Source organism: Phyllostomus discolor, chromosome 2 (assembly GCF_004126475.2).
Source record: "Phyllostomus discolor isolate MPI-MPIP mPhyDis1 chromosome 2, mPhyDis1.pri.v3, whole genome shotgun sequence".
NCBI lineage: Eukaryota > Metazoa > Chordata > Mammalia > Chiroptera > Phyllostomidae > Phyllostomus > Phyllostomus discolor.
Window position 1 is genome coordinate 47586535 of NC_040904.2, and position 26494 is coordinate 47613028.

At 45.5% G+C, this 26494-nt stretch overlaps 1 protein-coding gene and 1 long non-coding RNA gene across 5 annotated transcripts in view; one reads left to right on the forward strand and one right to left on the reverse strand.

Annotated features, from left to right (window-relative positions):
- LOC114490441 (LIM domain containing preferred translocation partner in lipoma) overlaps positions 1–26494 on the forward strand; it is a 636657-nt gene that overhangs the window by 6616 nt on the left and 603547 nt on the right. The window lies entirely within an intron of this gene.
- On the reverse strand, positions 18042–22971 carry LOC118498666. Its single transcript, XR_004901136.1, has 2 exons — positions 19952–22971; positions 18042–18097 (listed from the first exon to the last, which is right to left on the reverse strand). It is a non-coding gene; the product is annotated as an uncharacterized LOC118498666 (long non-coding RNA).

Genomic DNA, 26494 nt, shown 5'->3' on the forward strand with positions numbered 1-26494 from the left:
AAGAACCAAGCTTCTGACTCCTTTATATCTCCCAGCTTCCTTGCCTGTGACAGCCGCCCCCCACCCCGCACTCCCTCTCAGTTTGTTCAGCACATGTGTACTGAGTGATCACCATACGCCAGACAGAAATGCTGGGTACTGGCTTATGAAGACAAGGGTCTGTTTTCAAGGATTTTGATTCTAGTATAAGAGAGAGATTAAAATAGAACATGGTAATGCCTTGTTAGAGCGATAAACAAAGGGCTAATGGAGTGACAAGCGCCTGGAAGAACAGACAGATACTCCTGGAAAAGTATGCCTTGGGTTTTGAAGAGAGAGGAGGGCTTCATATGGTGGGTGGGGTAGAAGAGCTTTCCAGGCATAGAGACCTTGATATGTATGGGTAAGCCTGAGGCCTAAGGGTGCTTGCGGAATAGAAGGGTGTGCTTGGTGATCACTGGGAAAGATGGCCCTGAGGGCTGGATGGTAAAGGCTGCTAGGAGAGCTAAGGATGAGGGAAGGCTCCTGGGGAGGGAAGGAGGCCTACGGTGACTTTCCTAGCAAAGGAGGGCCTTGTTGCATCTGTGCTTCAGAGAGCTCTGGTGGCAGAATGACAGTGGGTCAGAGCCACAGGCAGGGTCCTGCTTAGGAGTCTGCTGAAATGTTCCAGGACAGGAGATCATGTACCAGGCCAGCACAGCAGAGAGGGAAAAGTGGATTCTGGAAGCTGTTTGCTGTTAGAATCACATTAGGCAGCTTAGTTCTTACTCTTGTCCTTCTAATTATTTGCTGGCTTATTAGCCTTGGCTGGAAAAACTGTTTTATGTGACCATAGCTTGTAGGCAGTAGGAGAACCAGCAAGCTGGTAGCCAGTGGTGTTAGAAGCACTGGCTGGGGCCCTGGTGGCTAGAGCGACCTGCTTTCTCCTTGTGCTGGACTGGAAACTGAGCCCCCCTGGAAAGGGGCAGACTTGCTCTGTCACACCCTTGTCAGCTGAACTGGAATTGGGCTGTGGCCAGCTCTCCTTCAAAGGTGTTTTTGATTCTGTTTCTGCTGAGCCCGGCCTAACACATTCCTTCCCCACCCGCCTCACCCCCAGAGGCTTTGCTTAAGAGAATTCGGGAGGGGATATAACTTAGAGATCATTGTTACTAGGATTGAACCTTGTACTTTGCACTTGGAAAACAAAGTGATTAAGATGGTTCAGTTTGAGTTTGTGTGTGGTTTGTGGATTTATTTCTTTTACTGACATTCATGCCTATGGCTTGTTTGCAGGAACCAAGCTTCTGACTCTTTGGCATCCCCCAGGTTTCTTACTTGCGACAGCCCCTCCCCCACCCACGCATTCCCCTTTTATTTCAACTTATTTCTGCTCACCTGAAGGTTTTCAGGCTGCCAATATTTGATCTGCTCCTCCTGTTTTTTTTTCCTTCCCTCTTAAACCTGCCAATCACAACCCATCTCACCGAACCCATTAGTATTTCATAGCCTTCATAGTACTTTTTATGTGGCAAATACATTTTACAACGGTTTTTATGATTCAGCTTCCACCTGCAATCCAAGAGATGGGTCAGCAGGATCAGTCTTGTCTGTCAGAGTGTGGGCAAGAATTCAGGGGTGAAGGAGCTTTCCCACACACTGCTTGGCCTTGAGTGGCAGAGTGAGAATCAGATCCTGTCCCAAAAGCTCCTGCCCTGCTCCTTAACTTCTGTAAGTGAGCATGAGAAATTGATGGGAAAGTCCTCAGCAAACCCTAAACATAGGTAGGAAATCATAGTTACTATTTCACTGTGTGCTAATTAGTAGCATTAACTGCCTGTGTCTGTGACTTTGGAAGACAGCTGAGAATAAGTTTGAGGACTCCAGATCCCCGAGGGTCGGGACTTTACTGTGCCATCATTTCGGCAGTACCATGGCCAGTGGTTTTGGGTATAGGAAAAACAAAGACCTGTTTCTGAGCCACACACTAGCCCTCTGATCTTAAGGAAATTTCGGAATACTCCAGGCCTCAGTTACCTTCAAATAAAGGTCATGTGATATATCACAGAGCATTTGTGAAAACCAGAGAAATATGCATGACAGTGCTTTATAAAAAGGCAATGTAGTGTGTCATGTGCCAATTCCTGGTGCCTAGCCTGGCCTGGCACACAGGGATGGCACCTTACCCTTCTGGTGGGTATTGTGGGATTTAGACCCAGACAGGACCAAGTTTCAAATCCCAGCTGTGCTCCCTGGGTTAGTCACAGGCACGATTTGGTTTATCAACATAGTAATTTTTAGTCGTCTTGTTAATGGGCCACTGCAGTTGAGAACAGTATGCTCTGCAAAGTGAGGCAAGTGCCACCAACATCACAGGCATTTCTCATCACCAGTGAGTGGATGTGTGGTATCCCTTCCTCCACTGTGACCACCTAGTCAGAATCCAAAATCCCTTGGATTTTGTTTGTGTTGTGTTTTTCAGTCCTGCAGGATTTGCTTCTACTGGAGCAATTGCTTGTGTTGTAGCCTCACATCAAAGCAAGCCCCGTGTACGTCAAGTGGAAAACAGGTGCTGAGGGGTGGTATCAGGCCGTCTTGAAAGACTCGTGTGGGCACCTAAGCAAGGATCAGGACAGGGCAGGGCTGTTTTGGTGACCTTCAAGAAATGTGCGTTGGCCTCTTTCCTCCTCCCCGGGGGCACCTTTTCTACCATAGCCATTGTTGACATTCCTTAGCCACTCAGGCCATCGACCAGCAGTTCAGCTGCCAAGTGACAGAGGGCTTCAGGAGGCCGAGAACCTTCCCCATTGGGAGAAGATGGCTGTGGGCAAATGTCATGTGATTTCCGTGGCATTTTAAGGAGACCACATTGTAGATGTTAGGAGATTCCTGTCCTCAATATTAGCCTCTGCTTCCTTGTCTGTAAAAATGGCTCTAGCAAAAGTACTTGTGTAAGAGGTAGAGGGACTGTTCTTTCTGGTTTTTCCAGGACAGCCCTGGTCTATGCCTGGGTCCTGCTGTAGTATTAATAGTGTCCCCTTTTACTCCCAGAGATGTTCTGATTTGGAGGATAAATGATGTGGTCATCCTACTTGTAGGTGAGTACTGAGTGAGGTAGTGTAAGCAATATACATAAGGCCAGGCCTAAGGTAAGGACTCCAGACCCATGTACTGTGTTAGAGGAGATGGTAGGTGCTCACGAAATGTTTGTTCAGTGAACTGCATTCATGAAGGTAAACTGAGCATGTTTGAAGGGGATTGTAGATTATAGGCACTTAGAGTTTATTAGATTTGATTAAAGCATGTTAATACCTTTTTAAAATATAAGAAAGTGCTGTGAGAGTGGTATAAATGAAGGGCTCACGGAGTGGGCAAGTCCACTCCATGCTCAGAAGCTTGTTGGAAATGCTGGGCCTTGGGTTAGGCATCGAAGGATAGGAAAGCTTAGTTGGAGATGCACTGGGGCAGCTAAAAGTGCTCTGGCTATTAAGAGTAAGAAATAAGATTGCATCTCTGTCATGTATGTACTTTAGCAGGGTTTTTGAATTTATTATGTTACATCCAGTGGCCCATCTTGCTAAAGATCTCTAACTATAACTGAACTGTGATAGCCCAATGTGGTACTAAATTCTGTGCCAAGAGGTCACAGAATAATCTGTATTTACTCTTAATGAATTTCTACTGAATATGATTCTTGTTTAGTTCCCAGGAAGAAAAAAAAAATATTTACATGGCACCTGGAGCCTTTGTCTTGTTTGGTATGAAAAGGAAACATTTTTAGGAACTGCAGAAGGGAGTCGCCACCCTGAGGGTAGGGTTTACCCTGACTCATGGGAAAGGCAAACTCTGCTGTGACCCAGAGGGCAAGCAGCACCTTTTCTTAGAACAAGGTGAAAGTTAGGTCAACTTTCCAGTAGTCTGGTTGTTTCCAACCTCAAAATCTTTCTTCTTGGCCACAGCCTAGCAGCTTTACTTGACAATAGGTTTCCAGCAACAGCAGCTGTATAGAACCCTAAAGATACATTTGTCCATCTATTTGACACAATCCTGTGTTTATTTGTACAACACTGTGCCATGGGTACTTGTGGATGGACTGAACTGTAAATCTAGTCTGGGTATAGGAGATGTGATCCCTACCTTAGGGAGGTCATTTAAATCAACATAGTATGTAAAACTATATGCAAAAGTACCTGGTGGTTTTAATTGAATAGTAACTAACTCTAGGGACCTGGGAGAAACTTCACAAATGAAAACACTGTTATTTGATTGGGCCTTGAAGGATGAATGGGAATTCGTTTGGTGGGCCAGAGGAGGAGAAGGTAGTTAAGCAAGGGAAATACCATGGACAGAGACAGAGGAGAGAAAGTGCACAGTGCTTTGGGAAGTTGGAGTCAATGGGGATGGCTGCTGAGCAGAGGCCTTGGAGATGAGGGTGGGACTAAGAATGACAAAGGTCTTGATCGCTTCATTGAGAAGTTGAGATTGCACTGTGAAAAAAGCATCAAGTAAGGAAGTGGGGTGATCGGATCTGTGCTTTAGGAAAATAATTGGTTTTAATATGCCGGATGGATTGGAGGGAGGGTACTGGAGATGGTGAGATGTGCTGTAACTCAGGCAAGAGATAAAGCAAAGCTGAATTAGAGCTGAGGAAATGGATGCGAGGGACAGTTTAGAGGTAGAATAGAGGTCACCCATTCTCATTTAAGCAAGAGTAACCCCAGACTCTGAACAGGTGACACATGCAGAGTCCACAGCCCTGCAGAACCCTGGTGCCAGCAGAACCCTGAGGTGATCCCACCCTCGTTAGAAGGGTGTCTTTAGATCCCAGTGTCTAGAAGGGTGACAGAGCTCATGGCTGTGAGTTAGTGATCTGTCTAGGAGACTCCATCCAGTCTTCTCTTCCAAGAATTCCATGAAACCTCTCGATTCTTAATGGATTAGCTCTTTTCAGAGTTATGAAATCTCTGATCACTGGAGATCTCTAAGTTGTGTTTGGCCGAAATGCTACAGTGAAAACTCAGGCATCAGTTAAAGATGTGATCTAGAATGTCTTCGAGGTCTATCGATCCTGATTTTTTTTCCTCCCTTTCTTTTCTCCCTCCCTTCCTCTCTTCCTTCCTTCTTTGGAAAAGATACTTACGCCAGTCCTGCCTGGAGGTCCTGTACCCATTTGGCTCCTTGGGATCATTTTAGCAAAACGGGATAAACAGGCAGAGAGTGTTAAAAATGGGTGATTAGGCACTAAGAATGGTGGGTTACTGTTCGTGTGGAATGGTGAGGAACCACTGTTTTGGTGTCAGTAGGTTTACACCCACTTACCGGGAGATCCTGTGACCTAGGCCAGCCTGCATGGATCTTACCACAGTGGAATCCAGCAATGTAGTCTTGTCACTTTCTGCCAGTTGCCAGTTTTGTAGTGGTTTAAAATGAATCATGTGTTTTCCTGAAGACTACAGGCAAGTCCCCACAATAGTCCTGTGAGTACTTATTGTTATTGTCCAAGTTTTACTGGTCAGGAATGTGAGACTGAGAAAAGTTAAGTGACTTGCCCAGGGCTTACGCTAATGAGATGCTGACGCAGGACTTTAACTTCAGTTTTCTATCGGCACAATGGCAGCCTGGAATGATCCCCAAGAGAGGCTGTAGGACCCACATTTAATATTAGGGTCCACACTGAACAAAGGTGGACAGCCACATCTTTTGTATTTCACTGTAAAGTATGACAAATTGTGAACCTTAAATAGATGTTTACCATCTGGCTAAATAAGTTGTAAGTTCTTTCAAAGGAGAACATAAGGAACAAAAAAACTACATGTTCCCATTACTGTTCATACCGGGTGCCATGCACCCCCCAGAAAGACCGCCCCGATCTGCAGTCATTCACCAGTGTGGCTGTCTCCTTTCCTCTGTGTCTTCACCGGGACTGTGTCTTCAAGTTCATGACTGTGCTAAATTAATATGTAAGGAATGATATTCCATTGTTGTTTCAAAGATAAAAAATGTCTCAGGAAGGGGCGTAGGTTGTTTGTCCTGTGTGAGTTGTCAAATGGCAGTACTGAACAGTGGTCTGGGCTGGAGAAGCGTGCTATGAAAGGACTGAAAATGTTTAGTGTTTGGAGTTGCCTAACCTTTATTTATGTATTAATTTGTTTGTTCAGTCAGTGTTTACTGAGCACCTATTATGTGTGCCAGGCACTGTTCCAGAGGCTATACATACCACAAAATAAATACATGAGTAAAAAGTCAGTGATCTTCAGTTCAATCTCCTCCTTTAACATGGTGGTAGCTGAGACCCGGAAAAGTTAGGTTAATTACCTAGGGTCATACGGCTTGTTTTGTAGCACAGCCAACCATTTATTTGAATAGTAGCTGTGACTGGAAATGTTTAGTATCAGTAGCTTTTTAAATTATGGAAACACCCTGAAAAGTTCTGAATAGTGATGTACAAACAACATCTCCACCCCATATCTGTACTGAGAAAGCAGAGTCCTGATTTTTGGTTTAGAAAATGTGATTACCTGGTTCTTCAGCCTCATATAGAATTCCTTCCTAGACCTGTCTCCCTCTTACATTTCTTCATTCTTAAATAATTACACTTATTTTAAAAACAGAGCTAGAAAACAAAATGATTCTGATCCAAACAGTTTGGACCAACGGGGGAACTTTCTTGGACACATTTTTGGTAAGTGGGAAGAACAGATGACACATTTCTCTAGCAAATAAAATAGTCAATTTAGATTTAATAAGGCAGTTATCTTCAGGTAATAAAAATTCAACTAACTTGCCATAACTATCTTGTTTAAAGTCAATTATGAGCCTCATATTCCTCACTCGCTGGGTAGAATTTAATAGAACTTCAGTTAAGCATTTATTGCTTATCTAATTCAAAATTAAGTTAATCACCACAGTTGGTAACAACCACTGCGTATTTAATTAACATTCAGCAAACTATCTTATTAAATCTAAATAAGATGCAGACGTGTTTTGTTTGTCCCCATCAGCCTGCAAGCACCGTTTCCCCATGTCCCACCCCAAGGGCCTTTGGTTTTACCTTGGCTTTCTCTTCTGACTTGTCATCTTCACTCTCTTCTGGTTGACACCCAGCTTGGGTGAAGGAGTTGGAGAGGCAGGAGTTCACAGGGTTATGGGAACTTCTGGCTTTGGGCACAGCTGAGAAGCTTCTGTTCCGTTCACTTCCATCCCATTCTTCAAGAATTATCGATTCCATTTGTCGTGGAAGACATTCTTTTAAACAGTTAGGAACATGTGGAGGAGGTCATACTGACATATTTAGTTTTTCTTTCTCATCTTAAAATATGAGAGGATTGGATTTAGTTCATTCATTTAATATATATTCATTGGCCTAAGGTTTGTAAGCTACTTTGCTGGGAGTCCTTGCTCTTATGGAAGACATGTGCTCTAGTACGAGAAGTGCAGCAGTAGAAATGTTGGATAAGGTGCTGCTGCAGAAACATTGAAGTTCCTTAAATGTTGGGATTCTTAAGACAGTGTTTCCCAAAGTGTTAAGGGTGTCCTATGGCAAAAAGTTCCTATAACCAAGTAAGTTTGGAAAAGTCCAAGTTAAACAAAATTACATGGGTATGTTTATCATTGGACTTCTCTGAGCCTTTAGTAGACTAACGCACATTATGGCATTCTAAGAGGTTTATTTCCCAAGTTATTTGCTCACAGACTTACATTCCCCCCAGGACATTGATTGGACTTAGTGTTCCAGTGTGCTTTGGGAAAAGCTTCTGTGAGCCCTGGATCCTGGCTACCAGCATCTCAGCTGAGGAGGGGTACTCTGGCGTGCACCTCACCAACTATTACAGGGTTTGCAGGTTCTAATTTGTATGAAAGGTGAGCAAGTGAAATGGGTGATTGCAGACACAGGGACTTCAGGCTGGGGTTGAGGGTGTAAAGTCAGGGCAGGCTTTCCTCATGAGAGCTGAGCTTGTGTGTGTGTGTGTGTGTGTGTGTGTGTGTGAGAGAGAGAGAGAGAGAGAGAGAGAGAGAGAGAGAGCAAGCGAGTGAGTGTATGAGGACAGAGGCCTGGAGGATTGCCAGAGTCACTGGGAACAGAACCACTGTGAAATTCTGACATGACTGATTTGGTTGAGACACCCTAACACATGGATACAACTTAGACCAATTTTCCTCATAGCCTCAATCTGGGGCAGAAGAGACGAGCAGGCTTTTTGGTGCAGAACTCTGCTTTCGGCCTTGTTCCTACTGAGTGACTGCCAATCTGCAGAAGCCGTCACTTCTGTAGGGCATCCTGACACTGTGTTTGGGGCAGAGCCTCTGCCTTGTGAACCACAGTCTCTTTTAAGGGTGGGTCTTGGTTTCTTGGGGAAGAGCTTAACTCTAGTGGGTCTAGTTTTCATTTACTCCAGGACATACCATTTTTCAGCACCTTTCCTTCCTCCCTAACTGTCCATATTCTGATAAATCATTCTCATCCATCTGTATCATGCTTTTCATCTAAGGCATGCTACCCTTTATATGCTTCCTGAGAAGTCATTTACTGTATTTAAAAGAGTGCTACTGGTTTTCTCCTCCCCGGTAGTCATTAGCAGATGGAACATAGTAGGTGAAATGGAGGATAATTTACATATCTGGTCCACCATATTCCTGTGGCTGTGTTCTTTCAGTATTCACCTTGTTATCCATACCTGTGCAGAAAAGAGCACAGGCGAGGAATGGGGAGATCTAGGTTCTGTTTGGACATGAGTCTTCCCCTGTCTGAGCCCGAGTCTGTGAAATGTTAGGTGTAGGCTAGGTGTATTCTTAGAGACCTTTCAATGAAAAATGTTGAGTGTTAGCATTTGCTAAGTCAACCTAAGCTGACGTTAATCTGGACTGTTTGATCAGACACATATCTTTGAGTCCAAGAATATGAGGAAGTGTGCAGTGAGCAAGCTTTCTATCCATGCATCGTAGGCATTCAATGAAAACTGGTTCTTCTACCCTCAGCCTCCTTTTGGACTCATTTTCTTTCTATCGTTTGCTATTTTTTAGTCACTTTACCATCTGCTCTGCTACTCAAGCTTATCTCTTTGCCTACACTCTTTCCATTCCCCAGCTGGATATGGCTAGCTCTCTTGCTTCCTATCTCTTGAGGATTCCTTGTTTTATTTTTTTCTTCTGGCTCTGACTACACAGGGTGTCTGCTCCAGAACCTCCTAAAGACAAATGACTACAATGGTGGGGAAGACTGGGGAGTGGCAGTTCTGCTTAGCTGCACATCTTTCCAGCGGACAGTCTGTTCTTCAGGACCATTTCTTTATTGAATAAATATTGTTCAATGGGCAAGAGCCAGTCTTGCCCCCCAGACCCCCACCCTGGAGGTGAGAAGCTCTTTGACTTCTCTTTGACACGGTGGGAAGCTCAGTCAGTGAGGAACACTGTACATCAGAGACAAGGATTTTTGCTTTCCAGAAATGAGCAAAGAACTGCTAGGTTCTCTGCATGGATTCTTGAGCATCTAAGAAATTAGTTACCTGGAAAGTTTAAGCCAGTTTTGAAGACTGGCAGCCTGCATGTTTTCTTTTCACCATATACCTGGGCAGACAATTCAGGGGCGAAGGTGTCAGCAGGTGGCCTGGCAAGTGGTGGACATATCATGGGCTGGTCGTGCAAATCTTTAAGAATGGTGTGGCAGAGAGCACAGAACACAGCACAGCCCAGAGATCCTGTTTACATGCGGAGAGGCCATCGGTAGTGGCAGTGAGGGTTGGTTCCATTCCAGTGAAGATTTTCAAAAGTTAGGAATTCACCTTGAAAGTTCTTCTGCTTCTTTGTGTTAAACGTCATACTCACCTTTCAACTTTTGTGATTAATCCTTTGGATTTTCCCAGTTACATGTATACCTACTTGAAAAATTCAGAAATGTTTTGAAAGCCTAGATGTAATGTGTAGTTCTTAAGAACCTGGGCTCTGGAGCTAGATTGCATCCTGGCTCTACCACTTAACCTCAGCTTGTTACTCAGTGTCTTTGGGCTCCTGTTGTCTCATCCATGAAATGGGAATAACAAAATGACCTATCTCCTTGTGAGGATTAAATGAGTTGATACATACCAAGCCCTTAGAACCAAGCCTGGCACCTGGTAAGCTCCATTCAGTGTTAGCTACTGTTATCACATGCTGTCCTTACAAAGTCAGAAGGTTGTGATTTGAAAAAGGTACTAGAGATGAGTGTGTTCTTTTTGCCATCTTTTGGAAGAAACTTTGAACTTTGGAATAATTTTGGGTTTATAGGAGGGTTGTGAAGATTGTGTGGAGAATTTTCATATACCTCTCACACAGTTTCCCTCATTTTTGACATCTTACGTTACCAGGGTGCATTTGGGAAAACTAAGAAACTGACATTGGTATATTACTGTCAACTAAATTCTAGGCTCTGTTTGGGTTTAATCAGTTTTTCCATTAACGTGCTCTTTCTTTTCCAGGATCTAGTCCAGGGTTCCACATTGGTCCTTCTGACTGACTGATTTATAGTCAGTGTAAAACTTGGCAGCCACTCCCTCCTCCCCCCCCATCCCCATCCCAAAGCTGGTTTGTTTCCTCCCCATTGTGTCTCTCTAGTACTCTAAGTTTTACTACCACCAGTACAGTTCTGTAGTCTGTCTCCCTTGCAGGAACAGGAGCTCCATGAACTCAGGGACCAGGCATGCTTGTTCTCATTGTATGCTCATCCCCAGCACAGCACCTGGTATGGAGTAGGTTTCTATAAATATTTGTTAAATGAGAATAATATTTAGTTGTCATATCTCTGTGACTTCAAAACTTCCATTAAAAAAAAACAGCTGGAAAGGATTCTTTATAGAGAAGCCTGTTATGATCGATCTGTAATGTTGCATGAATAAATGACGTGACTGTGGATGAAGTTGGAGAGGACGGGACCCACTTTTCTTGCACTCCCCCTGCTTTTTCTGTTTTTGGAAGGGGCTCTGGTAGAGTAGGGCTTGAGGATCACCACACTCCAGCCTCTTTGTACCCCAGGGAGGAGGCTGAGGCCCCCAAATGGGGAGTGACAGTTTGGGGTGAAACTGGAAGGCCAGAGAAGGTAAGGAAAAAAAAAGGACGGGGGAAGTTCCCTGCTCCTGTTCCTGTTGTTGAGTGGATGCCTGAGTGACAGTCAGGGACTCTGAGGAGCTGGGTTCGGATTCAGGCTCTTCTGCTATACTCCTTATCAGTTTTCCTTATCTCTAAAGTGGGTTCAGTGGTCAGCGCTGCCTCACAGTGCTTGACGCTCACAAAGCACCACAGTTTCACTTTGTAAAAGTTAAGTGAGCCAAGGTGCTTACTTTTAGCATGGCGTGAGTGCTCAGTAAATATTTCCAGAAAGAAGCCTTGAGTATTAGGAAACTTCATTTCTAGACAAAACTCTGGGACAGATTGATGCACAGCCGAGAACAGTCATTTATAAGGAAACGTGTGACACCCAGGAAGGGAGCCGGTGTCCGATAAGCAGGATACATTGCCGGTTCTCACTCTCCAAGGCTTTATCACACAACACCACGTTATGTTGCAGTCTGACTTCCACACAGATTGGATCCCTAAACTTCTTACTGGAATTAAAAATACACACTCGTGGGCAGTATGTGTCTTATAAATTATAGAAAACAGTAGTGTGAAGCCGTGGCATAGTAAGTACAGTTAAGCCTGTGGCAGGCACTGATACCAGGAGGACGATGGGGATGAGGCAGCTGGGGAGGCGTGGGAGCTGGGGAGCTGGGAGGGGCGGACAGGTGCACTGCATGGTGCGCAGGGCCAGCAGGGACAGGTGGAGCCCCTCCCTCTGCATTTGGGAGGAAGAAGCTGAGGGCAGTGAAGGCAGTGGCGGGACCCCAGAGAAATAAATCCTCTGTGTATTCTTATTTTTTTCTTTTAAAGACTTTATTTTTTAAGACCAATTTTCAGTTCACAGCAAAATTGAGAGACAGGTATAGAGATTTCTCATATCCTTCCTGACGCTACACATGCGTGGCCTTCTCCATTATCAACATCCCCCACTGGAGTGGAGCGTTTGTCATGATGATCGTCACCTGAAGTCCGTAGTTTACATTAGGGCTCACTTTCAGTGTGGTGCAGTCTGTGGGTTCGGACAAGTGTGTAATGGCATGTTGTTTATCATTGTGTCATACAGAGTATTTCCACTGCCCTCAAATCTGCCCTCTGTCATCCAGCTGTTCACCCTTCCCTCCTCCACCCCGCCCCTGGTGACCACAGATCTGTTCACTGTCTCCTCATTTGTCATTTTTATCCTGCCATTCAGGGGACCTGCAGACTTTTGGAACCTTGTTTTCATTGTCTTCCCTCATTCTTGCCTTCGTCACATTTCCTCACTCTGGATTGCCGTTCCCTGCCTGCCACCATCACCTGTTTGAATCCGAATTGATTTTCAGGGTCCCACACCTCCTCCTTGAAGCTGACCTTGATTTCCATACTTTGCCCCTAAACAGGAAGTAATTCTGCTTGTGACGTCTCATGGCCCTTTATGTGTACCGCTTGCATGGCATTGAGCACTTTCCACACCTTCTGTTATAGTTATCTACGTGCCTATCTCATTGTGGGCTTCTCACTTCTTTAAGACACTCCTTCTCACCTGGAATCTGGCCAGTGTAGCAGGAACACTTGCTGAATGGGTGGGGAGTTGCATGGATGAGTGGGTGGGTTGGTGGGCAGGTTTGGTATCGCCCACACTACACTCGAACTTAGTTCTTTCATAATAGCATTTTAGCTTGTTCATCTCTGCACACCCTAGTACCAGCACTGAGAAGGTGCCCTCTCCTTCATTCATTCATTTACTTACTCAGCCATTCATTTACTTACTCATGCATTCGTGTTCTACAATAGACTTTTAGGAACTATTTCAGGATTGCAGCAATGAGCAGTCTATTTGTTGATAGTCTGCACAGAGAAGGTAGTATTCTTTGGGATGTGTTTTCATACTTGTAAGGTTTATCTGGATTTTTTTTTCTTTTGACATAGAAGGACTAAGGACAAAATGATTTGTTTCATGTACACGTGTCATTGGAGTACAAAGCAAATGCTCTCTCGTCCTTTTAGCTTGTTCGTACCAAAGAGAGTGCTGGGCTTAGAAAGGCACCTTCTCAGATTATATGGCAGCTCCTTATTAACTTGCCTCCAGGATAAACCCCCTTTTCAGTGTTTTAAAAAAGATGGTGCCAGGATAATACAGTGCTCCTCATGTGGCTTCCTTGCTAATTTCTTTACTTTTATTTTTTAACATAGTGGCAGAATGCATTCTGCTGAGGTGGTAAATGGATAAAAGAAGTGCAGTAGAGTAATTGTTTGTTTCTTGGGGCCTTCGGTGTCAATCACAGGAGGAAGTTCGGACATGGCCAGGTGAGAAAGCCAGCTGACTTAACTCATGCTAGATCAAAATCAAAGTGGCAGAATTGGGAGGAGTTTGATGATCCTACATTGTGGACACTCGAGGTTCTCAGAAGGGTAGAGCTGGGAGGATCATAGAGATCATCCGCTCTAGTGGTTCTCAAACTAGAAGGAATGTCAGAGTGTCAGAGTCATTCTGGAGGGTGTTCTGAGCTGCAGCCCAGAGATTCTGATGCAGTCGATCATGAACTTGAATTTCTGACAAGCTCATGGGTGGTGCCAATGCTGATGAGAACTACTGACCTAGTCCAACTGCTGGTTTGCTTGCTTTTTATGGATGGGGAAAGGAGATCAGAGATAGGTGGGAAGGACTTGCCCAGAGTCACACAGCTGTCAGGAGCAAAGCTAGAGGCAAAGCTGGAATTCTGACTGGCAGTCTGTCCCTCACTGTCACTGGAAACTAAGAACAATATTACTTTCAGTTCTACTGCAGAGTGACAGCTAGCATTCATCAGCTTTGAAAAAGGAAAACAAACTTATTTAAGAGCACCTTCCATTTGGTTGTCTTCAACTGCATTTTCTCATTCAGTTGACCCATAGTTTTAACCTTTGACCACTGCTGTGCACTAGGAATTGCATTTGAACTACAGGAGATGTAGCACTGCGCTAGTCTGAAAGCATGGGCTCCAGCTGGTCAGAGCTTGCATAAGTTACTCTTTCAGTTTTCTCGCCTGAAAATGAGAACAGTGACACTTCCTAAGGCTGTGGGTAAAGTGCTGAGTGTGTACCCGGCCTTCAGTGCACACTTTGTGATTGTCGGCTCCTGTTGCAATCATTATTTGTAAAGAGAATAAATAAGATGTGGTACCCACCTTCTCATGTGTAGGTGGCTTCCTGAGTGCTGCAATGGAGAGAAACTGGGAATTAGTGGAACAAACACATGCCTTAGAATTAGGAGAGCTGGGTTCAAGTCCCAGCTCTGGCACTTACTAGCTGTGTGGTCTTGGGCAAGTCACCTGACCTCTCTGAGCTGTAATTTGAAGCAGGTCAATTAAGTCTAGTCATAGAGACCATAATGAATAAATGGAAGGATGGAAATTGGGAAAAGGTGCAAAACTGTTTACCAGGTACCAGTTTGGGGTTGGTGGGGCATGGATCCGAGGAGGAGACCAGCAGAAGGAGCTGGGTGGCCCAAGGCTTGGTGTTGGAACGGGCAGCAGACCTGGGGATGATCCAGTGATGGTTGGATAGGTCAGCTAGCTCAGAGAGGGGTTTGTTTGCAGTGCAGGAGAGAAGTCCTCACTCCCATGTCAGGGTATCTGCCAGTGTGGAGTCTCCAGGACTGGGAGGGAGGACCAGTTGTAATGAGGTGGGTGGTAGCATTGGAGCTGGCTAGGGAGTCTGGCCAGGGTGATGGCATCTGCTTTGGACTGGAGCCTTGAGCCACATTCATGATTCTGCAACCTGGACTGCACAGGAGACTGAAAGATAGTGATGTGATGAAAACCCAGGATTGTCCTGGGCACCTTGCTTACTGGGTTTATTCAGCAGCAAAGAAATTAGATTAGAAAAGACTGGATATGGTTGCTGTATCTTTCTTGAGTGGTTCAGGAGCTAGAGACACCCAGCTAGAAGTTGGGGTGGTCCTGGAAAAGATGGAGATAAGCTCTTGTATAAGCCTCAGTTTCCTCATCTGTACAATGGGAATGCTGATGTTATCTATTAAGGATTCAAGTACCAGTACACCTTGCTGGTCGCTGGGAAGGCACTTCATGGTTACCAAATACCAGAGAAGGGCATGGAGTTCATATTATGGGGAAGCATCAAAGAGCTGGAGAAGAACAGGAGATAGGTGGAGCTGCCTGCAGGAGCCAGGAAAGCCATCTGGGGAGAACTGTGATGGCTGCCGCCCAAGGAGGGTCAGGGATGCTGGCAGGATGGACTATGTGGCAAGTGCATAGAGTATAAGAGTTCCTGAGAATGTTGCTGAGCTGGGGTCAATTCAGTATACAGCCTTTTGCTTTCATGTCCTTTTGGCACAGGTGGACCTGCAGCGCTCCCAGTTCACAAGTGTGTGAAAAGTGAGGCTCTTGTGGTCTCACTTAGACAGGGGTGGCAGGGTGGTGGGTTGAGCTCCCAGGGTGTCCAGGCTCTCTCCTTGCTTCCTGGCCTGCATGTGCGTGGAGGGACTCATGGATTCAGCTCGTTTCACAGATGGGGAGAACAAAGTACATTGAGAAGTCTGTCCCCAGTGAGTGCACCACAGCCTCTTCCCTTTAGCTCCTTCTCCCCTCTCTTTGGTGTTCCTAGCTCCCTTACTCATGCCCTGCCCATTAGGCTGATCATTCATGTTGTGCCTTTTCCCACACACTTTCATTGGTCTCTTTTCTCTGTTGTTCAGGGTCTACTCTGATCATCTTGCTGGTTACTGGCTACTGTTTGCTTTTCCAAGGTCCCAGAATCTCCCTTTCTTCGGATCATAACTCAAGACAATATAGTGTCATTCTTCCGATGTTTGTCCTCTGCCCACTGCATCCAACTGCTCTTCTTTGGCTGGAATTAAACCTCCTGTAATCACTTCATCTCTATGGTTCCCTGAACTGTGGGTCACACTGTTGGTCAGCCAGTGAGAGTTTATTGGACAGTTTGCCTTTTGCTATAAGAGTCATAACTGGCTTGTGCATCACGAAGGACATTTGTTGTCTCCATGCTCATTGCTTGTCATTCCAGGGACCAGAGAATGGATATAGGGTGAATGAGGTACCATGTCTGTGTCTAGGAGGTTGCGGTCTGCACAGGAAACGGCGAAGTGTTGTTATACGCATGTGCATGCACAGTATGCAGAGGAAATGTCCCACTGGCAGGACTGCAGCTTGGTGGCTTTGTGGACATTCAGGCATATTTGGCCACTGAGAAAGAAACAGAGTAATTTTGAAATCCTTGATGTGGGCCCTATGTAGCTTTAAGTCTCCCCATTCCCTGTTGATCATTCCCTGTTGAAGTGTGCTGACCCCATGGCCTTGACTTTGCCATCACTGAAGCCTGTGCTGAATCTTCCATGGCAACCTTCCTTTAGGTTGCTTCTATCTTCAGAGTGGAGCTTTCCTCTCTGGCTTGTGTGTGCATCCCTGACAGGCAGTCCTGCATCGTTGCACTGAGATATCCTCCCAGGTCCCTGCCTCGGCTCTCCAACTCATTTCCTGTTTTGGCCCCAGTGCCTCTGGGCACTTGGAGGCCTATCCCTGCTGGTCTCTCTCTCCCTTGGTTTCTCCTGAGATTCCAGAGCCCCCGCCCTTCTGTAGTGCCTGTATCTGGGACACACTTGTTTGCCCAGTGCATTGTTCAGCACTTATAGGTTCCTCTCTCGTTCTCATACTTCCATGTAAAGTCCTCTTGAGCAGGCCTGAGTGTCTGCTGCCAGCAACAGTCCTCTGATTTACAGGAATGCCATTTCTCATCCTGCCAGGATTCTGGCGAGAAGGGGACTTCAGCACAGCCTTTCTGCAGCCTCTTCTGTCCTCCAGGATCATGACCCCCGGCTGCAGAAGTAACCGTCCTGGCCCTGTCTTACCTTGTCCTCCTCATCCCTCATGTGTGAGGCCTTCTTCCTTTTCTTCCTCTTATGTTCAGCCTCACTCTGCCTTGGGTCCATTGGGCCAGCGATGGCCACTTCAGGCCTTGCTCTCCTTTGTCTGTCTGGCTCCTGGGCCCGATGATCAGAAGTAACTTATGAATCAACGTCAAGGATAGGTTGTGTCTAGTTTTTGGAGGAGGCCCTCTAGCAATGCCCGAGTCAATAAAAATGTGGTGGTTTCATTTCCCAATTAATTTTATTTCTAGGTACAAATATAGGTACAACCCCATTAAGAGAAAATTAAAGAGAACCAACTGGGGCTTGGAACTGAGTGGAAGACACTTCTTTTTCCCTTCTCTTGCTCTGCATGGGCCTCTGTGGCGATCCCTGACTCTGCTTTAGGGAAGGTATCCCTCCTCCAGCATCCCAGCTGGCCTCCTGCCTTCTCACTCTCCAGCTCCCACGGCCTGTGGGAAAAATCCTTTCCTGTGAGCACCTCCCCGCTGCCATCATCTGACCTTGCCTCAGTGTCAGGACTGTCTCCTGCCATGCCCTGCCATTGCACTGCATTCTTCAGTTACCCTGAGTGTGTGCTACTGGTCACACCATCTTGCACGCCTGTGACTCTTTGCACGTGCTTTCCTGTTGGCTGGAGGGCCCTTTGTTTCTCTCTGGTTAAAGCCTGCTCATTCCTCAAAATGCTGCACAGATGTCTTCCTCTTGAACTTCCTCTCAATCCCTCGGGAAGAATCGAAAGCAAAAACAAACCCAAATTTTATTATAGCATGTGTGGTATTGGAGAGTAGTACATGCTCATAATAAAGTATTTCAAATATACAGAACCAAATAAAGAAGGAAATGAGAATCACTCAGAAATCCACTATTTAGGTACAAACACCATTTATAATTTTAATATTCTTGAGTAGTTCCTTTCATTACTTTTGGGTGCATTTACATTTTACTGACTTGATGGCTTGCAGTATACACAGTTTTTTGTTTGTTGTCATTTCACCAAACAGCAGAAATGAGCACTTTCTCATGGCATTAGGAATTCTTCATACATGTAGTTTTTGATGACTGTATATTATCCCATCTTAAGAATATACCAGAATTTTTTTTTTAACAGAATTTTTAATCATCTGGTTTTGGTAGCTGGCATTTGAGCTTCTAATTTTTCATTATTGTAAATTGCACTGTGATGGACTTTTTTTTAAAATATATTTTATTGATTATGCTATTACAGTTGTCCCATTTCCCCCTTCTCTCCCCTCCCCCCTGTACCCCCCTCCCACCCACATTTCCCCCCTTTAGTTCATGTCCATGTGTCATACTTATGAGTTTTTTAGCTTCTGCATTTCCCATACTATTCTTGCCCTCCCCCTATCTATTTTCAACCTACATTCTATGCTACTTATTCTCTATAGCTTTTCCCCCTCTCTCCTCCTCCCACCCCCCTGCTGCTAACCCTCCATGTGCCCTCCATTTCTGTGGTTCTGTTCCTGTTCTAATTGTTTACTTAGTTTCTTTTGGTTTTGCTTTAGGTGTGGTTGTTAATATTTGTGAGTTTGCTGTCCTTTTACTATACATGTCTTTTCTTTATCTTCTTTTCTTAGGTAAGTCCCTTTAGCATTTCATAAAATAAGGGCTTGGTGATGATGAACTCCTTTAACTTGACCTTATCTGAGAAGCACTTTATCTTCCCTTCCATTCTAAATGAGAGCTCTGCTGGATAGAGCAATCTGGGATGTAGGTCCTTGTCTTTCATGACTTGGAATATTTCTTTCCAGCCCCTTCTTGCCTGTAAGGTCTCTTTGGAGAAATCAGCTGACAGTCTGATGGGAACTCCTTTGTAGGTTACTGTCCCCTTACCTCTTGCTGTTTCTAGGAGTCTCTCCTTCGTTTTTACCTTGGCTAATGTAATTATGACGTGCCTTGGTGTGTTTCTTCTTGGGTCCAACTTCTTTGGGGCTCTCTGAGCTTCTTGGATTTCTTGGAAGACTGTTCCCTTTGCCAGATTGGGGAAGTTCTCCTTTATTATTTGTTCAAATATGTGCTCAATTTGTTGCTTTTCCCCTTCCGATTCTGGTACCCCTATAATTCAGATATTGGAATGTTTAAAGATGTCCTGGATGCTCTTAATCTTTTCCTTGATTTTTTGAATTCTTATTTCATCATGCTTTCCTGCTTGGTTGATTCTATCTTTCTTCTGGTCCACTGTATTGTTTTGAGACTCATATTCCTTCCTTTCACTATTGGCTCTCCTCCGTATATCTTTCTGCATCTCTTTTATGGTAACCTGCATCCTTTCATCTAAATTGGGCCCAAAATCAACCAATTCCATGAGCTTTCTGATCACCAGTGTTTTGAACTGTGCAATCTATCAGATGATAGATTGGCTATTTCTTGGTCACTCAAAAGGATGAGTCCTGGGGGACTGATCTGCTCTGTTGAAAACATATTTTTCCCCTATTTCTCCTTTTTTTTTTCCCCCCCCGGTCTAGTTGCTCTTGTTATGGTGGGGGGCGGAGCCTTAGGTGCTCAACGGGGCTGGGTACCCCAGTCGCTAGATTGTGACGTTTATGTGGGGGGCGGGGCGGGAGCGGGAGCTGGGACGGGAGGAAACAATGGCGGTAGTTCCGTTCTCCTGGACACAGACCCTTCTCTGGGCTCCCAGGCTGCGAGTTCTGTCCTGGTCCACAATCGCTACCCCTCTGGGTCTGCCAGCCGCAGCTTGCGTACTCAGGGATCACCGCTGTGTTCTTGCGCCCCGGGTGGCTGTCGAGCCGATTTCGCGCCAAACTTTCCCCGACCTCCACGCACCGCCGACCCGAGCCAGCCCCGCGCCCGCCCAGCTCGTCTTCTCCTACCAGTCCGGATGTACGGGTCTATTTCAACTTCTTGGCTGCCCGACTTCCATTCAGATAAATCCTCTGCCGGATCTGGGCGTTATTTTGACTGTAAATTATTGTTGTAAATTATTGTTGTTCTAATCTTGGTTGTGTGAGGAGGTACGGTGCGTCCACCTATTCCTCCATCTTGCTGGAAGTCTCGATGGACTTTCTTTTCAGCAAATTCTTTATCTGCATCTCTGATTATTTTCTAAGACTATTTGGAATTGCTCAAAGGGCAAGAACTTTTTTGCAACCTTGATTTGTAAATAACTTATGGTCACTGAAGAAAATTAGGAATATGTAGAAAAGCACAGAGAAGAAAATAATCCACTTGTAGCTGCTTGTGATAACCAACACGAAATTTGGTGTATAATTGTATCTGTGTTTCTCTCTATTTTTCTAGCCCAGGGATCAGCAAACATTTTTTGTAAAGGGCCAGATAGTAACTTTGGCTTTCCTGGTCTCATACAATTTCTATCATATGTCCTTCTTCTTCTTGTTTTTTTTCAACTTAAACATATTTAAACTACCCCGGGTAGTGTGTCATACAAATACAGCTTGGTGACCTGGTTAGAGCTTCCAAGTAAGACTATGCTGTACATACTATTTTGTAATTTTTCTCCTCTGCAAGGTAGCTACCTCCTTATTGTTCCTTGTGGTTTTCTGTTTCATGCTGTCCCAATATTATAAATGGCTTTTTGCTGGAATGCTCATGGAACCTTAGCTATGCCTCTGATACAGAATTTAAAGCATGTTTTATTGTGACTATACCCTGAGATGCCTTTTTTTCATGTCATACTCATTTCTGTCTTTCCAGCCCCAGCACAGTGCCAAGTGGCACACACTAGATGCCCGCCCAGCATGCATGTGCAAATTTACTCTTTGCTGTGACTGTGCTCAGAACGTTTCTGTGCAGGGTCTGTTTCTTGGGCCAGTAGCATCAGTATAGCATGGGATCTTTTAAACACGAATAATCTTAGCCCCACCCCAGAATCTACATTAAACAAGTCCCTCGAGTGATGTGTGTACACAGTAAGTTTTGGGGAGCACTATTCTAGAACTCAGCTCTGTCCTTTTGGGCATGTGTGTTTTTGCAGGCATCCTCTTCCTGTTCTTTCCATTGGTGGGAACCTCCCAGTGATGGACCTTGGGTATTTTTAAATGCAGGAGTGGGTCTGGTAGGCCAGCACAGTTTCCCGTGTGGCACCAGCTGCCATCTTGCCTAGTGGAGCCTGTGTGGCTCCCATTGCTTTGGGCCGGGGGTGGATGTGATGGCAGAAGGAGTGAGCATTTATTTTGTGCCTGTCATGTGCCAGGTTCTAAGGTGAGTCATAATGGTCTCAGGTGAAGGGGGTGTAGGGGTCTTTAAGACTGATCGATGACTCATAACCTTCAGAACTAACTGGAGAATTTAAAAAATATAAACATACTTCCCTCCCTAGTTCTCATTCGAATCCCTGAGAGATAGGCCTGCACACAAGTGATTAGAACAAAGTTGCCTGGGTGTTTCTGTCAGGCATCTGCAGTTATTTAAAGATCCAGCAGTCCAGGCCAACCTCCACTTGTAGAGATGAAGAAAGCGAGGCTGAAAGAGGTCACTCAGCCTCCCAAGGTCACAAAAATGTTAGTGCACAGGCAGGACTGGATCCCAGGCCTTTTTTGCCTGAGGATATACTTTCTCAGCATCCTGAGCTGCTTGCAACCTTCATTGACAGGTAGGAAGTGGAAGTGGGCAGAGGATGTGCCCTTGTCCTTGGTGCTCATGGCTGGCAAGTCACAATGCAGCGAGTGACTTGGAAGCTTGGCTGTGAAGAACACACACCGAGTCATGTGCTCTTTCATTCTCTCCTTTTCCACCTTTGCCCTGCTTCCTGTTGTCTGTTTCTGGGGCTATGATGGTAGAGGCTTGAGCGATGTCGACAGCTCCAGGCGACTGAGGCAGCTGCTGTGGCATCTGGTGTCCTTTGTCACCTTTGCAGAGTTGTGGACAGCACCTTTCCAGGCAGTAGCCCAAGAATCTGCATTTCTCTGTTTTTGCACTGTCCCCTTAGTGTCAGCATTTTGGATGGGAAGCCTGGTGAGTCCATGCTTCCAGTCATGCCAACCAGCAGCAAACGGAACAGGGTGGTGGCTGAGGCTTTGCAAACACCCTGTGGATGGGTGTGCAGACATTGTGGAGAGTCCAGGGGTGTGATCAGCACTCTGGTTATATGGCAAACTGGAATAAGAGACAGGAATAGAACTAATTACCATGATAGCTGCCATTTTATTGCATGCTTAAAGTACCAAACACTCTGCCTGAGTTATGTTTCTGTTCCACCTCTAATATCCACGAGAGCCTCAAGGAGGTTCAGTGCCTTTCCCTGATGGCAGGCTGTATGTGAACCCAGGTCTGTGTGATTTTAAAGTCGACACCTTAGCTGTCGTGTTGCCTTGCTTTCCCCACTGGCCCTGTGCTCATCCCCTCTCCCCTGCTGCTCATAGGGATTTAATCAAGAAGACCATAGAGATAGGTCGAACTCAGTATTTAAGAGCATATACCCAACAATTGGGTAGAACGCATCAAGTGTGGGAGATTTCTGGTTGTTGCAGGTGTTCAAAGAGATTTGTGCCTCTTGGTGGGAGACTCTCAGTTGGGGATTTGACTGGCCCAGATGTGACTCTAACTGGAGGAACCAGTCTGAAGACAGTAAAAAGCACATTAGGTGAAAATGTAGAGATGGGGCACTGGTGAGACGCTGGTTTTCCATCTTGTATGGCTGCCTCCAGCCATGAGAACTGTGCTTCGATAGTTTCTGAATGTCTGCGGTGTGCCATGACTCATGGCTCTGGAGGTGTTCTGGGCGTGAGGACTTACCCAGAAGGAGCTCCTCATCCGACGGGGGTGGGAAGACATGTGCCCATGAAAAAATAAACTCTCCAAGACTAGACAGTGTAGGGGAAGTAATGAGACTGTGCCTTGGAAACTTAGAAGAAGGGGTAGGTTCTATGAGCAGGAAATTATGTTTTTGAAATACTGGACTTAAACTGAGCTTTGAAGGATACAGAGTCCTTCAGGTTGAGCCTGCTAAGCTGTGTGCTGGGAAGGCAGGTGGGACCCTAGAGTGCAGGACCTGGGATGATACGGAGTTGAAGAGTGAGTCTCTTGGGCTCCTTCTTAAAGTTGAGAGGTGCTGTTAAACCATTTTTTTTGCAGGGTTGCGAGGAAAGCAGATATGCCTTCTCTAATTCCATAAGAATTTGTTGTGTGGCTACTGTGGTTGGAGCTAGCAGAGCTGACCTGTAAGGATGAGCAGGAGTGAGCTGGAAGGGTTGGGCAAGGGGTCTACTAGGAAGAGAAAGCTGAGTAGATAATAGGGTGGATGAGATTTGGTTATTTCAGTGGGCTTGAGGTGTGGAAGGGTCGCCTGAATCTTTGCTGTCCTTGATCTTGATGAAGTGGGTGGACCTGGATTCAGAGCCTTGGTGTGTGGAGCCAGAAGGAGCTGGGAAATTCCCAGTTCATTAGTTTCTGTTGCTCTGTCTGGTGCCTTCTAGTAACTGGAAGCCCAGGAAGGGAGTGACTGGAAGCTCTTGGAAAAAGTTTTCTTTTATCTCTATCCTCCTCCCCCCTCCTTCTGCATGAAATGATTCCACTGTGTATTACTAACCTATCAGGTACTTTATCTTCCTCCCACCACTTGCAGCTGGTTGCAGTGCTGAGATAATTGGAGAGTTCATTTTCGGTTTTTGTTAGAACGGTCCGGGAATGCTGGCTTATGGGAAATACACATTGCTGCTGCTGTGGAGCCTGTGAATCAGGGCTGGGTGGCCTGGTTTTTGCTGTATTAACTCTTGTTTTTTTTTTAAAAAATATTTTATTTATTTTTAGAGAGAGGCAGAAATGTTATTAATATTAACATTATTTTGTGTTAGTTTCAGGTACACAGCATAGTGGTTAGACAATCACTTTACAAAGTGGTTCCCGTGGTATTTCCGGTGTCTAACTGGCACCATACACAGTTACTACAATATTACTGACGATGTTCCCTGTGCTGTGCTTCACACCCCCATGACTGTTTCATTATTTTGTGTCAATCTGTACTTCTCAACCCCTTTACCTTTTTCACCCAGACCCCTAACGCCCCTCCCCTCTGGCAACCATCAGTCTGTTCTCTGTTTGTTTGTTTCTCTGGGAGCCTGTTTCTGTTTTGTTTGTTTGTTTATTTTGTTCATTAGAGTCCACATATAAGTGAAATCATGTAGTATTTTTCTTTCTTTGAGTAATTTATTTCACTTAGCATAATACCTTCTAGGTCCATCCATGCTGTCACAAATGTTATGATGTGGCCTTCTGACCCAGTGATTCTACTTCTGGGTGTATATTCGGAGAAACCCAAAACACTAATCTGAAAGAAAAATGTACCCCTATGTTTACTGATGCATTATTTACAATAGCCAAGCTATGGAAGCAGCCCAAGAGCCCATCCATAGATGAGTGGATAGAAACTCTGTGGTACATTTACACAATGGAATATTACTCAGCCATAGGCTGAATATTTTGAGGGCAACCTCCAGGTGTTACTCAATTCTCTGTCCAGGCACTTAACACAGCATAGTGCCTACGCCAACTAATTGCTCAATACAGTATTTGATGTATGAGGAAAGGACTTGTCTCATCTGCCTTCATATGCTCATCCCCAGTATAAGTTACTTCTTACCTCCTATGACAGTGTAAGGCTGTTAACAGTGGTTGAGAGAATGCCTGGAAAGTACCTTTACATTCATAAGCTGGAAAGTTTTGAAGAATTCATGGAAAATTCACATGGGAGTATCTGAATAGTTGGTGGCCAGGTGAACACTTGCCAGTGTGTTGCAAACTTACAAACACAGGCCAAGGCATGCAGTGCACAGCTATATTTAAGTAGTGAGTCCCAGTACCAATCTTGGTTCAGACGTCATGACATCCAAGCAAAGGCCAAGGGCGTTCACGTGTCTACAAGAAGGGTTGAGGCAAGAGAAAAAGGGTCAGTGGATGTGGTGTAGGGAGATCAATTTTCAGTCTGTTTTTTTAGTTAAATTCCAGGCTTTTTGTCTTTTTGTTTGTATGAAAGGATAGCAAAGCAGTGTTCCTAAATCATGGGGACACTTGTAATGGGAAAATGGGGAATATCTTGTAGCTGAGTTGGATCTCAGATCTTTTCTTCATGACAAGGTCATGATTCCGTCCTATTTGAAGCCTCCCCTCCCCTGGACCTCTTCTTCCCAAACAGGAAAATTGGTGTCACTCCTGTCAAGTTTATGGGGATAGTGTTTCGTGGCTAAGCAGGGGGAAAAGCAGATGGGTACAGAACGGCAGGAGGCAGACCTCCCCACCTGTGTTTTGAGATACGTGTCAGGCAGAGCTGCTGTCCTGTGCCATCACCTACAAAAGCCTGGCTGCATTTGGAGCGTCTCAGGTGGGTGGGTGCTGAGGTGTGAGACATGGGTGTGAAGCTGGGGTTCCTGACTTCCTAGGCTCTTGGCGATGGAGCTCAGAGCTGTGGGTTTTGTTGGGTCATGCTGTGTGATGAAATTCTGGGAGATAAGTGTCCTGTCAGGCCCAGGTTTTGAAAGGCCCTAAGTGCTGAGATGGTGTGACAGCTAAGTTGTCGGACATTCTGGGAGGGAGTCATTAGGCACAGACACAGGAGCACCGTGGCATTTGGAAATCCTGACAATGGGAGCTCATGAGCACGCTGCTCCGAGCACTAAGACACATTTGCACATGGTCCCTGGCCGACCCAGCTCCAGCCACGACTGCAGAGACACCTTTTCTCCTCTGTTGGTGGCACCCGGAGAAAAGGGTTGGGTTTTAGACCCCAAAAGGCCTGGCTTTGAGTTTGTGCCAATACATTATGGCTCCGTGATCTTGGGAACATTGTCTTCCCCCACTGAGCTCCTTCCTCTGTAAAATAGTGGGGGAATATTTTTACCCTGCAGGGTGGTTGCCAGGATTGGAGAGACTGTCTACCAAGAGCCTGTGCTGGCATGGGGGAGGCATCCCGTAAAGGGGAGCCATGCACATTAATCTTTACCAGTCCTTGTATCCTTCTTTACAGCGGATAACACTCCTTTCCTCCCATAGGCAACCCCATTTGCAGACTTGGTGCATTTGCACATGTAGTTTCTACCTTCTAGAAAGCCACCTCACCTTCACATGCCCCTGTGATTTCCATTTGTTCAGGTTGAACCTCTGCATGGTTTCTGGGGGTCCCCCTCAGGCATCCCAGCAGGCAGCCGCCTCTTTCTTTCCTTCTTTCCTTCTTTCCTGATGTGGGTCATCCCCTACATTGCACGGGGAGCTATGACTTCTGTTTAGGTCCACCTCACCTGCCAGCTTCCTGAGGGCAGGCAGGCTTTTGGTCTCATTCACCTTTGTCCTCCTTCTGGCACTGAGCACAATGCCTGGCACATCATGGGTGCCCAGTAAATAGGTTCTAGGTGACCAGAAAAAAAAAGAGTGAGAGAGAGAGAGAAGTGACTGGGCTGATGGCTGGCATTCCCCTGGCTTTAGAAACCAGAGAGGAGAATTAAAAATGGTTCAGGAATGGAGTGTCAGGCCTGTGGGCTCCTATTTCCTCATTCAGGGTGCAGGTTGGGATTGCCCGGAGCCACAGTTCCTTGAGACTTACCACCTCAGGCCTGAAACTGCCTCCTTTAATTACCTCCTTTCCAGGGAACAGGAGTC